This window comes from Rhipicephalus microplus, chromosome 1, assembly GCF_043290135.1.
Source record: "Rhipicephalus microplus isolate Deutch F79 chromosome 1, USDA_Rmic, whole genome shotgun sequence".
Lineage (NCBI taxonomy): Eukaryota > Metazoa > Arthropoda > Arachnida > Ixodida > Ixodidae > Rhipicephalus > Rhipicephalus microplus.
In genome coordinates, this window is record NC_134700.1 from 277,106,088 (window position 1) to 277,120,386 (window position 14,299).

Below are 14,299 nucleotides of genomic sequence, written 5' to 3' on the forward strand. Positions count from 1 at the left end.
CCTCCCGTCTGACCAGGGGAGTGGCCGTCCCCCTTACTTACCCCTACTCCTCCGCCTTCACGCTTATACAAGTTACAACGCGTCTACGCCTGCCGTGTAGACTCGCTGCCACGCCCGTCCTCGTAAAGAGAAAGGGTGTACAGCTTTTTGTAGCCGCGCGTACTTTTCCACGGCGAGAGGTTTGTTCACATCTATCGGCGTCCACTGCATGCCGATGCGCTGAGACGCGGCCATCGTCCCAATCCTATGATTAGAAAAAAAAAATAATGCTCTGTGTGGTCGCTACATCACTCGCAGAATAACTGCAATCTTTTATTCCACAAATTTTCGGAAAGCAAGCAATTATTTATTCATTTTTCCCGAACGGATTGGTCGATGGCAAGCGCGCCCGATGGAGGACGCCATTTTGTAATTCTGCTTACCAGTATCCAGTCAATTCTCGTCCAAAATGAGCGCGTTTAGCGCGTCTGTATTATTATTTTTTTACTTCACCATCTGTCACCAGGCGTCACCTATACTCCGCCCCACACCAAACTCTCCAGGCCTCAGTCTTCTATTCTTCGCATGTTGCAAAGTGGGTCTTATCCTGGGCATAACCAGTGCCAGCAGGTAAGCGCAGACTCTTACGAGCCTGATTGTCCGGATTACAGAGATCCCTCCTGCACTTCAGAGCACATGCTCTGGCGGTCTCTCTCGTTACGGGACAACGATTGTCTTGCCACAGGTAAACAGCTCCGACCTCGCCGCTCACCTACGGAGCCGTCCAGAGAACCCGCGACGCGGCGGTCAAAAATGGCCTGCCCGTCCCGACGTGGGAGGGGCGGCTTTCCTAGTCACCACCTGAGGATCATAATAAATCTGTCTGTCTGTCTGTCTGTCTGTCTGTCTGTCTGTCTGTCTGTCTGTCTGTCTGTCTGTCTGTCTGTCTGTCTGTCTGTCTGTCCAAGCCAAAGAGAACTCTGAAAAAGCTCTTCAGAGTAGCTTTGCTTCCTTCAACTTGGACGAGCTCAGCTTGTCTTCAGTTTAGGGAAGGGGTTAAGCAAATGTCCCGCACAGATTCTCTTAGATGCACCGCTGGTATGCTTGCTATGCTTAAGCCATCCGAGAAATATCGAGCGCCCGACCGACAGTGACAAACTCAATGTCTTTTGTCAAGTCCAGTAAGAAACGACGCAACGCACAGTGTGGCAGCACACACTGCAAGACTTATACAGCCAAGCCACCGACATCATATTGTAGATCACACTTTATTAGCCTGAGTTAGGCCGAGAGAAAGAGATTAGCTTGTCAGCATGTCCATTTTGCTGATGTCCGTGAGACATTCGTTCTATTCAGTGCTATGTAGCACAGGTAGTTACAGAAGTAAAGTAGTATGGTGAACGTGCACCAAAGGCAACCTGGTGCCACTCGTATAGCTTGCTCTTAATTTTAAAAAATAAACAAACTAGCATTTTCAGAAGAGTACGACTGATACTACCTTTCAATTTGTGCACGTGTTCTTGATCTGCCCTGACAAAGACCAGAAGTGACCGGAGTTATTTCCGATGAGGTTCACTCGGCATTCATCACCTGTTTGTTTCTTTATCTCTGTTGGGTTTCGTTCTTTCGGGTTCCTCTAAGATAGAATAGATAGCGCGTTTTAAAGTTCTTTGCACGTCTACTCCAATCACATCATTGCTAGGTTAAATATATGAACGCGGGACCGAATGATGCCGGCGGGTATATGGTTGTCGCGTCCGCAGAGGGAAGGGGGGGGGGGGGGCTTTCATCACTTTAAGAGTAAAAAAAAAACCGCGAATTGCACAAGGGACCTGCTAATGGCCAGCCCGTACGCGGTGGACGTTGTGGCACTGCAAGTAAATAGACTTCACCGAGAGTGCCGACAAAAGGAGGGGCGAGATATCACGAGGGCGACGTGGACAGGGTAGTAAAAACTTCCACACAGCATGCAGAGCTGCTGCTGTGCCGAGGTCTATCTGCCATTTTTCTTATTTTTATTGTCCATGCATGCATGGCTTCACCGTGCTACCACCTAGCTCGTGGAAGACGTCCGTCCGGACCAGTCGCTCCATCAAACGCGGGCGTCGCGAGAGCAATAAATAGACACCGCGTCGCGTATGCGAGGGGCGAACAGCGCGCCCGTATACGTGTTTTAAACCAGAGATAATCGTCGGCGAGCATTAACCACGGGAGCGAACACCCTTCGCGTTACACAGGTCTTCTGTGTGCATTGCGCGGCTGTTGCTCCCTTGCGGCCTTGGGACGGTAGCCGCGGCGACAGGACGCGTGTCCTTGACAGTCCTGGTGTTCGGGGACCGGATCGGCCATCGGTGTACTATCCGCGGTCGCATCTCTCGCCCACCGGGTCCCACCGCTCGGCCAGCTCTTGCTTGTGTCGGGGCCTCCGCTCCGAAGCCGCGCCGCCGGTTGCCGCACCCTAAGAAGGACCGGTCGTCGAGCGTCGATCCAGCTCGCATACTCCGACCACCCTCGGCCAAGAGAGGCAGCGCGCGCTCCGAGGGACCCGGTAAGCCACGCGGATAGTGCGTGTGTTTGTGTATGATGTACTCTGGCATGGCGGCGAAGCAACGCCCGTGGTGCGGCGGTTTTCGACCGGACGCGAGCGGGGACGCAGGTTTCGACGGCGACGTGCACTGGTTGCATGACCTCCCGCTGGGAAGCGTTGACTTTTCGGGCGTTCTCGCGCGCTCGCGGGCCAACGAACGATCTGTCTGTTCGGAATGAGTTGGATCTAATATTGGTCCGGGCGATACATTCGTAAGCCCCGTATAAATTACGTCGTACGTTTTCGGTAAGTTCGCGCCTTGCTTTTCGGTCAATGAATGATTAGTCGTGTTTTCTTTTTCTTCTGTTTGTGAAGTATAAGAAACACCAATAGAGTAGTGTGTCAATTCATGAAGTATGAGATCTGGTGAATATTGAATTTAGTATTGATGTACGACATGCATCTGTTAACATCATACGTGACCATCTGTATGCGGGTCTTTGCATTCAACATTTCCATCCCTGTTGCCTATACGCCACAAGATAAGGGGAGCTCCATATTAGAGTCGTCTACAGTACAGTGTGCGGAATAACGTAAGATCAGGAATGTACTGCACACCTACCTGGTGGACTTGTGAAACTTCTCGCCTCTGATTTTAAACTTGTCTATATGATGCTGTGCAGTTCAGTTTGCAGGTTGGTCCAATATGTTAGTAGTCCCGTAATGAAGGGGTCAATGTTGAAACAAGCGATACAAACGAGATAAACACCATCTATACAACGTTGAATAAATGCTTTGTAATTGTCAAGTGGCAGCCTGAACGACCACTTTCACTGCGCGACGTGACTTGGCTGCATGGAGGCCATCGTGGTGGGCGCCTTTGGAAAACACGAAGGATCAGTATGCTAACTGAGCGTCTGAGTCAGCAATATCTGTGCGAATTAAGCCCCTTGCGAGCGTCAAGATTGTCGGGAATGCTTTGCAGCGGCAAGATATATTGTCCTTGGAAAAACAGTGGCACCTGTGCTCGCGGAAAACTTTACCTCGCCAAAAGTGTACTTAGAATGCGCGAGACGGTGTTACCGCGAAGCACAGCCTGATATACAGTTCTGTTGGCCTGCTTGAGCCAATGCGCCAATGAATTAAGGGAGGAGTCGGTTTATAAGATCGAATTGGGAAGGAAAACACGCATTTCGTAGACAGTGAAGGTATGGGAGTGCGAAGGTCGCCTCCGGCTTTGCATGCAGTACACAGATTCGATTAATGTTACCGCGCGACGCCTCCGTTCGCTCGAGGGCTTCAGATTCTCCAGAGTTTCTTCGCTTCACTGGGCGCACTGTTGCTGGGCATTGTATAGCTACGGTAAGCACACACTTGTTCCATTCCTTCTAGCTACAGTAAACTATTGCGGCAACAGCATTCGTTAGTGATGTTTCACCGCCACACTAAGCGATTAGCATTACCAGTGGATACAAATACAAGTATACGTATGAAACACGCAGCTGCTACGGCGGTTTATACTAGACGTGTAGAAAAGCTCATCTCAGGATATGGAATAGTGTCGAGAGTAAATGTCAAAGTTGCAGTCGAGAGAGCGTGCGCGTGTTTATAGAATTGTAGCGGTGTTTCACCATAAGTGAGACGTGCCACCCCTACATTGCCTAGTCTTGCCCCGCCTCGGCTAAGGTACTCGGCTGCTGACCTGCAGGTCGCGGGTTCGAATCCCGGCTGCGGCGGCTGGATTTTCGATGGAGGCGGAAATGTTGTAGGCCCGTGTGCTCAGATTTGGGTGCACGTTAAAGAACCCCAGGTGGTCAAAATTTCCGGAGCCCTCCACTACGGCGTCTCTCATAATCATATGGTGGTTTTGGGACATTAAACCCCACATATCATACATTGCCTAGTCTTTTTAGGGGGCAAAACGAGTAATCAGTCTAAATGTTAAACAAATGTTTTCCGAAGAAGTCACTCGATCGTGCTTTTAGAAGCAGCTCTGAAACAAGTCGTGACGAATGTCGTGAGAGCATAATCTACTAATCGGTGACGAGCTGTCAGTTAAGCTGTACTTCCTGGTGGTGCACGCCCAGATTGGGCGCCGGTTGTCATCCTCGTCCGAGCTGGCGTACACATGCGGACGCGAGGCGGCTGTTCTACCGTGGCGACGGCGCGGTGACGCGCATGACTGGCCGCGCGATATTTTCTGCCCCCGGAATGACCGCGCCCTCGCACTGGAAACCTTTGGTGCAGAACTCGCTTTTCTCCCGAATCGCGACGTTAGAAAAAAAAAAAATGGCAGCATATCCACGGAGTGAATGATGGAGAGTGGGGCGAAGCATCCGCCCGTCCATTCGTTCTTGCTTCCGTCCGTCCATGCGTCCGTCTGTGTGACTGTCCGTGCGTCCGCACGTCCATCTATGCGTCCGTCCCTGCGTTCGTCCATGCACCCGCCCCTGCGTCCGTCCATGCGTCCATCCGTCGGTGCAGCCATCTGTGAGTCCTTCCATGCAACTGTCTGTGTGTCAGTTCGTCCATCTATTCAACACTTCAAGTACCACCATCTCGCATCTTTTCATCAGATGGATGGATGGATGGATGGATGGATGGATGGATGGATGGATGGATGGATGGATGGATGGATGGATGGATGGATGCGGCTGTACCCTTTGGATCGGGCGGTGGCTAGCGCCACCAAGCCGTAATACTTGATGAACCAAAAGCTAGATGTTTTTTTCCCTTAAATAGTTAGGTTGAGGATTCGTACTTTGCAATTAAGGGTTTAATTTTCACTCGTGCCTTGACTTTAGCCACCAATCAGATAACCTCCTTCTAGTTAATTCTACCCGCCTAAAGTCTATTTTGCCCTCCCTGTCCCTAAACCCCAGTGCTTTGAAAAACTCTGCGCCATCATACTGAACTATAGGGTGAAGCCCTTCACAGAACATTATCAAGTGTTCGGCAGTTTCTTTTTCCTCTCCACACGCACTGCATACCGTGTCTACCCCTTATATATTCCGCATATGCACCGCCATCCTGCGGACATTCCAAGGACTAAGTGAGAGGTGGCACACGCACACTTTCTTACGGCTTGCGCATCGTGTCTACTTCCCACTTTTAACCACCTCGAGTTCTTGGTATATACTAGTTCACTGTATTCATGGCACTGCGGCCCAACGCTCGCTAAACCTTTCTAAAACCAAGGAGGTTATGCCCAGCGAGTATAACGTAGCAACCCTTTCTTGTCAGATAGTGCTTAATGTACATGCCAATGGCTGGAAAGGGGGAATGAGAGACAGGTGAATTCGGTATTTAGTGAACGCGCACGCTGCGAATATTTTTATTGTTCAACAACGCACAGAAGAAATCTCTCACCGGCACCACCTTGTAGGTCAAAGTGTAAGACTCGTTACACACTACGGCTGCTACTACGACTACGAGGGACAAACGGGTGCCGCTATAAGGAGCTTTGCCCCTAAAAAGTAAGAGAAAAACAATCAGAGCAGGTTCCACGCCACCAAAACTGTACAGGCCGCGGAAGATGCACGGGGATTCGCGTGCCTCCGTTGACGCATTGCTTATGTTTTTTCCGAGGCGAAACTATGGCGGCTAGCCACCATATCGAAGCTGCGGTTCACCTGTCTTTGTTGGCGCTCAGCTTGCTCCTGAGCCTTGCAAAGCTATAGGGCTACCCCACACTCGCCAGCGTTTCGTCTCTGCTTCTGTCTTCCGTAGATGTGCGTCTATGTCCCAGCGCTAACGTTTGGCAATCACTTCGTTGGCTTAGACAGTCGAATTAGCCCTTCTGCGATGCTAATCGGTCACGGACATGAGCGTACTCGCGTTCCAAGCGTGCATCTTGCTTGGCGTCCATGGAGGGAAAGGTAACCTTCATTTTCTGATGCAGTGGCGCACTTTCGCGGCCTATTTTGACTAGACGTGCTGCGCCCTCTTTTGACCTATTTGGGCTCTTTGAGAGTGACGCCACAGCCTGTCTGAAGGCGTGCGCTCGGTAGAAAAGGGAGCGAGCGCCTCCAGACCAGCCGTGGTGACGCAAAAAACGACACGAGACTCAACGAGTCAACATGACGCGACAGCCTGGACCCCTGACGTGCGCCGCACTTAAAGGAAAGCAGAGTATGCGGTGCTACGCACTCAGAGACGAGCGTCACCGCAATGGGAAAAAAAACAGCATATCCACGGAGTAAAAGACGAATGGAGCGAAGCATCCGTGCGTCCGTCCATGCATCCGCCCGTCCTTCTGTGCTTTCGTCCATTCATCCGTCCGTCCGTTCGTTATTCCGCCTGTGCGTACATCCGCGCGTCCGTCTGTACGTCCGTCTGTCTGTTTATCTGTGTGTCTGCCTGTCAGTTTGTCTGTCTGTCTGTTTGTCTGGCGATGAGCACGAGCCGCCGCTCCACTTCGTCCATGCCCCACCAACGTTGCGACACGTGCTGCGACGGTCCAGGAGACTGGGAGATGGACTCGTTCCCCTCGCACCCAGGCACAGCCCCCACAGCAGCCAATCGGAGAGTAGCGGTACTACGTCATCTAGAATATCATCACTCAACTACAGTTTGCATGTACTTCTATGAGACAGCGCAATCTATTATACCGTTCGGGAGATACTGCCGGTTATGCCTGACGCGGGACAAAATTAGACTAAGAGGAGCTTCGCTCCTACAAAAGACTAAGATGACGAGGACAGTGTTCAACGAGGATAACACAACGGGATGAATGACGAAAGTTGATGACGACGTCGGGTCGACGCCCGTTCGTACACGACGGCGGCGAATGTGCCGACAGTAAAGATAACAGAGATGTCTACATCCGACGTCACGGGTTACAGCAAGACGATGACAAATCCGAAGTCTGCATGGCTGCTCACACATGATGTACCGGACATCGAACACTTTTCTAGGAACGATATTTCTACCCACTATATGGTCCTTTAGTGCACCTAAAGTGACACTTAAATGCTATCAATGTTTTAAAGAGAGTTGGAGGGGAGGTGGAAACGCGGAAATATTTACGCGAATCATTGGGCAAACATAGCAGCTTTAATTTTTCCTCAATTGAATGCGAGAAGGGTAACAACGATCTGAATGTCAAGGTGCCGCGGTGCTGATGTCAATGAGACGGAACACTCTACGACGCCAACTTTCCCGGAAGAAAAATGCACCAGGTGTCCCTTTTTGCACATAAACATGAGTATGTTCTCTGATCGATACAGTGCCGGCTTTACACGTACAGTTGTTACAGGTACTGTTGTTATCACACACACCATCGTGATAAGCGGCAAATGGTTGTGATCAAACTTCGCTTCAAAGATTATTCCCTTGGCGGCCTGACCGGCTCTCGATTTACACAGTCGAAGTCATCACGTCGTCACAGAAGAGATCAATATGAAATTATACTTCAGTGTTTAGTTACGGTATGTTCGAATGAAAGGAAGGTGCGGTTTCCATGCACACATCAATTCAAGCGACACCACTCCTATCTATCTGCAGGGATACAGCGCCACTTCCGAAACAAACGTTCGATGAGACGCATATCGTGCTATCATGGTGACGCTATAATCTAAAAATTCTAGCAGGAGGCCATGCTAATGTATTCGCGTGGAAATCTGTTCTGTTCACTTCCCATCCGGTTGCCAGTGTTCCATTTTATTGTCTATGTTTCGGCTGTATATATTCAATGCCTCCACCGTCCATGATAAGCTAACAATGCCTAAAAATTTTGGATTGGGTTTAATTAACACCCACGCATTTATTACCAGAGTTGTTCGAGATGTCTAAACCTTCTTGCGTGTAGTGATCTAAATAAGACAGAAAGATGTTCAGAGCAAGAGGGAGTCTTGAAGTGAATAAGTGTCAACCGCCACGCTTTTCAAGTGGCTACGATGGTTGACAGATGACTCGAAGGTCTCCGGATCGAATTCCGAGTGCAGTGATAGCGATTAAGGGCAAAATGCTAGAGGTCCTTGCACATGGATTTATATGCGCGTTGAAGGACCCCAGGTGGTCGAAATTTTTGGAGCCCTTTCCCTACAGCGTTGCTCGTAGTTGTACTATGCTTTTGATGCGTAACACTTCCTGGGCTATTGCTGTATGACGAAACGTCGATAAAGAAGGTAAAGTCAAAGTTTCTGTGAAAGACCTCTTCGTCACCGCACCAACTACATAGTCCTGCTCAGACCTCAGACGGCGTAGATTTGCCTTCGTCAAAGCACAAACATCTAGGCTTATCACAAATTCAGTGTTAGGCAAAGGCTACACTTGCTACCGCCTCAGCAGGGTTTTACCGAAGTGACAGCACTACACCTCATGTCCTTCTAGAGAGCAACCAAAGGTGCGACAGCTGCTCTAGTGAGATAGGCACGAGAAAACAGAAAAGTTGAGAACCGTTCAGCAGGCTGAAAGTCTCACTTGCGCATAGAGCTGAACCCAGTGTTCCAACCGTCCATCCCGTTAATGAAGTCATAGTTTCTTGCTTTCATGAAAAAAAAAAAATGCGTGGCTTTGTCGTAGCACCAGGTTACATTGCAGAAAAGCCGGCTCTACGTCAGACCTAAAAACGTGTGCAGAGGGGTTTGTTAGGATGAGTGTGGACCTGAATTAGTAGCAAAAAAAAGGCAACTTATTACCACTAACACAAATTAAGTGAGTGCAGTTGTAGTTGAAAATAAAACCAACTTATACGACCCTTTTTGCTCCTTGACTTATACTGAGTAATTCTACACGTGCCGCGTTAGGAAGCAAGAGACAGAGTGTAAAAAACGTAACGCAATTTCACATTTTTGGGTTCTTTAAACTGTTCGAAACGTGGAAAAGATGCTGCTCGCAGAAGCGCCGAAAAGAGCGGACGCGTTTCACGTTGGCTGTGTCATTCGTGAATGATTTCGCAGTGTTTTAGCACAATATTCGTGTTGTTTTTGCATGAATACGCCATCGTCTCCTGCATGCAAGTTACCCGGACTCCACCGATATTCTTTTTATTTATTTATTTATTTATTTATTTATTTATTTATTTATTTATTGAAGGTACTTTCAAGGCCCGAAGGCAATACATAGAGGAGTGGTGTAAACAATCTTAAGTGCAGTTTAAATAAAATAAAAAAAGATAAAGAAACAAAAAACAGGAAAAAAATTTACAGGGCATTATGTACGGCGAGCTTGAAGTCCTTTAGGTCCGTTATACAGGCGATGGAGGCGGGAAGGTGGTTCCAGGCGGTGCTTGTCCTTGGCACAAATGAATCATCGTACAGTCTCGTACGACAGAAGGGTAAGCCAACCTTAAAGCGATGGTCGGTCCTGGATGATATGAATCGTGGTGGATGAAAGAGGGCGTCCTTCAATGGCTGCTATAATGATAGATTTTGTGAAAAAGGTTAAGGCGGCAAAATTTTGCGGCGCAATGAAAGATCGGGCGGGTTTTGGGTGCTATTCATGGATGTGACGCTGGAATGACGTGAATAATTCAATAAGATGAAACGTGCCACGGGATTCTGAGTGGCTTCGAGAGATTGAATGATAATGGCATGAGTTGGGTCCCATGTGGCGCATGCATATTCTAATTTGGATCTGACCAATGTTTTATACAATAATAACTTGATTGACGATTGAGCAGAGGAAAAGTTACGGCGCAGATAACCAAGCATGCGGTTAGCATTATTAATCACATATTCCGTGTGTTTATTCCAGGAAAGATTAGACGATACGTGAAAAACAAGGTATTTATAAGTGTCCACTGATGGTACTGGAATGTTATTGAGGGAATAAGTACGCAGACAGTGGGTGGTAGTGCGACGTGAAACTTGCATGCTCTTGCATTTCGATGATTTTAAGTGTCATGAACCATGTGTTACACCATGCGAATATACTCTAGGTCACGTTGAAGGTTAAGATGATCCGCATGACTGGTTATTTTCTGGTAGAGGACACAGTCATCTGCGACGAGTCGGACAGTAGAAGAAGAAACACAAGAAGAAAGATCGTTAATGTAAATTAAGAAAAGCAACGGGCCTAAAACGGACCCTTGCGGTACACCAGATGTTACTGCGCATTTAGGCGAACAAAAATGATTAGCAGTCACGTACTGGCTGCGGTTAGAGAGGAATTCCTTCATCCATGTAAGTACATTTGGGTCGATGTTCAGCTGAGTAAGTTTGAAAATGAGTAGTTCATGTGAAACGGAGTCAAACGCTTTCGCGAAATCTAAAAATATGCAGTCAGTGTCAGATTCAAGATCTGCGTTAACAAACAAGTCGTTAGTAAATCACAGCAACTGTGTTTCGCATGAAAAAGTTTTTCAGAAGCCATGCTGAAAAATGCTACAGAAGGAATTAGATTCAAGAAATTCAATGAGGTGTGAGTGTGTGACACGCTCTAAGATTTTTACTGGAATGGATGTCAACGATATGGGCCGGTAGTTATTGGGGGAATTTACATCACCAGACCTATGCACAGGGCCCTACTTCCCAGCCTTCTAGTCAGATGGCAGCGTGGACGTCTGTAATGACTGCTCAAAAATTTTTGACTATAATGGAGGACAATGGACTTGAGTACACTTTAACATTTTTGACGAAAGATCAATCTGGACCAGCCGATGATGACACTTTCAAGTTTACAATGAGTTTTTCGACGTCAACTGCATCAATGATAATGGGGTCTATTGGCAAGAAATCGGCCTTTATTGAATGTGGGAACATAGTGGAAACGCTGTTATGAAAGTGTGCAGCAAGGACATTAGAACGTTGTAGCACTCGCTATAAGCGACTGGAACATCAGACTGGATTAATTGTATATCTCGTGTTTTAGTTCCGCTAATGATGCTCCAAAACTTACGTGCATTAGAGCGCAGCAGCGAAGGAAGGGTTTTATTGAAAAATACTTTTTTTGGCTTTCGAAAGTGCAGTACAGAATTATCTGTTAAATGCCTGATAGGAAGACTAATGGTCTGTTTCGGCTGTTGATTTCGCGCGTCTGAATAGCCGCTTCTTTTTATTGCGCATGTGTTTCAAAGTGCTATTGAACCACGGAGAATGAGGGTTAGATGAAACTGGCCTATTGAATACAAATTCCCACCTTTTTAAAGGTGCGAACAGCCTTCTTCATGATTTTATTGAACTTTTTTCTCCGGAGCCCCTGCGACGCCAAGCTTGCAGCAGTCACGGCTGCACGTCGACTTTACAGAAGCCACTATAGAGGTGCAAGTTGAAGGAACTGACATCTCGCCCACCAAGATCTCTGAAGAAGCAGGATGGTGCGTCATTACCCCAAGGGAACTGCATTCTTTTCGGAACAAGCACGCTAACCCTAACTCTGCCTCTCAAGCCGGCGTTGGAGGCACGAACAAAACGCAGCGAGGCCCGCGCGCGCACAAGCAGTGAGCTTTAAACCGGGCAAGCAAGATGTCCGCCCTTATCCGTGATCACCACAAAGTTATAGGCCACGGGGCGGCTTGGACGTTACAGCAGTCGAAGTCCTTCACCTCGCTTCGGCCCTATACAGGGCAGCACGTGTATCACCCCAAGACGCCAAGGAAGATAGCATATGTCCAAACGTGCAGCAGAACATCATCGTTGTGAGTACAACTCACTCTTCTAATGCTGAACGGCACTCCCGACTCGCCAGCTTTAAGCTCACCGAATACCAGTTCGAGGTACGGGCTTACGAGACTGCACCCGTCTATACAGTCAAGGGAGTCGTACAAAGTATTCCCCTCGATGAAGACGCGAAACTATTTAACCTCAATCCGAGCGCCTTGGCGACCAAAACACTGAGCAAAACCACATTGGTCATCATCACCTTTGACGGTGGCCAGATCCCAACGTGGGTGTATTACGGGAGTACCATGCTGAGTTGCACCTTGTACAGAAAGCAGATCGGCGTGTGGCGCCAGTGCAGACGTGTCGGTCATAGCATGGACATCTGTCCAAACCTCAAAGGTTGCGTGTGTAGAGGCTGTGGAGCTTCGAACCCAGACTCTTCCATCCCGAATGCACGCCAACGTGTCGCCTCTGCGGGGGAGCACTCCCCACTGCGAACAAAGCCTGCAAGGCTAGATTTAAGGCCTCTTAATCTCGTCAAAAAACGACATGGTGACCGACTAAGGGCTGCAGCGGAGGCCACCCTCAAGCTCTAGCAGCAGAACTACGACGAACAGTCCACACTTGCTTTCCTTCCTGTTACTGCTGCAGCTCTCGAAATCGGGCGCGGTTAACTGGCCCTCGATGTCGCCAGCATAGCCAGTCTCAGAGCCGGTCCCGGAGCAGAACTCCCGGACCGAGGCAAGGTCGTTACAGGTAGCAGCGTTCGAAGCAACCAGGGCTGGGATTCACCTGACAAGGTGAGCTTCGAAGATACGGCTAAGGGTGCTCAGAGACGAGGGGCTCAAGGAGCTACTGCCTGAGAACCTAAAAATAAGAGGGACCCCAAAGATGCGGCATTAGAAGCAGTACAGCGCGAAAACGCGCAATTACGCACGCAAGTGCAGCATTTAACACAAGAAATCCGCGAGATTAAGCAGCCAATGGCGCAGCCATCTATACCTAAACTCGTTTCAGTCCTAATTTCAGTTGCGAACTTTGACGACGGTGAAGCGCCACTCGCAAAAAACAAAACAAAAAAACAGCCGCAACCAGCTCTGAATATGAACGGCACGACAAGCTTGAAGCCACAGTAAGAGATTGGCGCACAGAACAAGCCACAATATGTGAATGGCGGAAAGAACAAGAAGAAATGAAGAAAAGGCTCACTGACATTCGAAGTACGATCCGCAACATCAGCGTTGCAGTCAATAACCTCACTGCCCGAACAGACAGGGTGGAATCTCACATTGACAGAATCGAGACTTACATAGACCTTCACCAAGGTACGTCAATGATGCTTACTGTGGGCCCTACCGTCATTCACAATTGCCATATCTCTTATAGAGCACACGCACAACACCACAATGACAAGCCCCACTAACGAGCTCGTGGTGTGGCAGTGGAACTGTCAGGGCTTCACTAAGAAGCAACCACTGCTGCAACAATATGTACGACACGCGTAACCCAAGCCTGACGTCATAATAATACAGGAAACAGTAGGCACCTTACCAAAGCTTCTAGGTTTTCATGCACACGCCTCGGTCATCAATGACATCGGTGACATCGAGGCATGAGATCCTCAATGGCGACGTAAACAGGGCGACACAGACGGTCGCATCCGAAGTCCAGGTTGAGAAGATCGACAGCCGACTATAGCCCATCTCTGGGAAACCAAGACATCACAACACGCAAGATAGAAGACGCAACGAAACAATCGAAAGCTTCGTAAGAAGATCACACAGATCAATCGTCAGCTAGAATAGCATTGCTGGAGCCTTATAAGCCGCCATCAGTGGTACGGCATCTGCAACGTAGTCGACGGGCATCTGCGCATTGAACACACGTGGCGTATCCTCCGTCACCTTTCCTTTGGGGGAAACGCAGAGCAAGTCGTCCCAGCGTGCCAACTTGCAGCGCCTTTCGCACAGAATACTGGCTACCGCGACTGATCAGCAGATCGTAACACGCCTGATAGAGAAGCACTTTCCTCGACGACCCGAGGTTCAACACGGCGATTACACTGGCGAGCCAAATTCGACGCTTGATGAAGATTTTCATGAATCAGAGATGCGCGCAGCGATCTACCAGCCTAATGGAAAATGAGCACCTGGTCTCGACAAGGTTACAAACAAGACTCTACGAAACGTCGATGATCACCTATCGCCGCTCTTACAACGTATACATCAACAAATGCTGGCGATAGAGT

The 14,299-nt window shown here is 48.7% G+C and overlaps 1 protein-coding gene across 3 annotated transcripts in view; it reads left to right on the top strand.

Annotated features, from left to right (window-relative positions):
- The first annotated feature begins 2,183 nt into the window (after window positions 1-2,183).
- Window positions 2,184-14,299, top strand: part of LOC142817782 (complement component receptor 1-like protein) — a 36,192-nt gene continuing 24,076 nt past the window's right edge. Inside the window, exon 1 of one of the 3 annotated variants that reach the window (XM_075895439.1) lies at window positions 2,184-2,527. The gene's annotated coding sequence lies outside the window, so the exon portion shown is untranslated. Of the gene's footprint in view, window positions 2,528-2,707; window positions 2,813-14,299 lie in introns of those variants that run through there. The other 2 variants (XM_075895446.1, XM_075895443.1) reach the window with 2 other exon arrangements.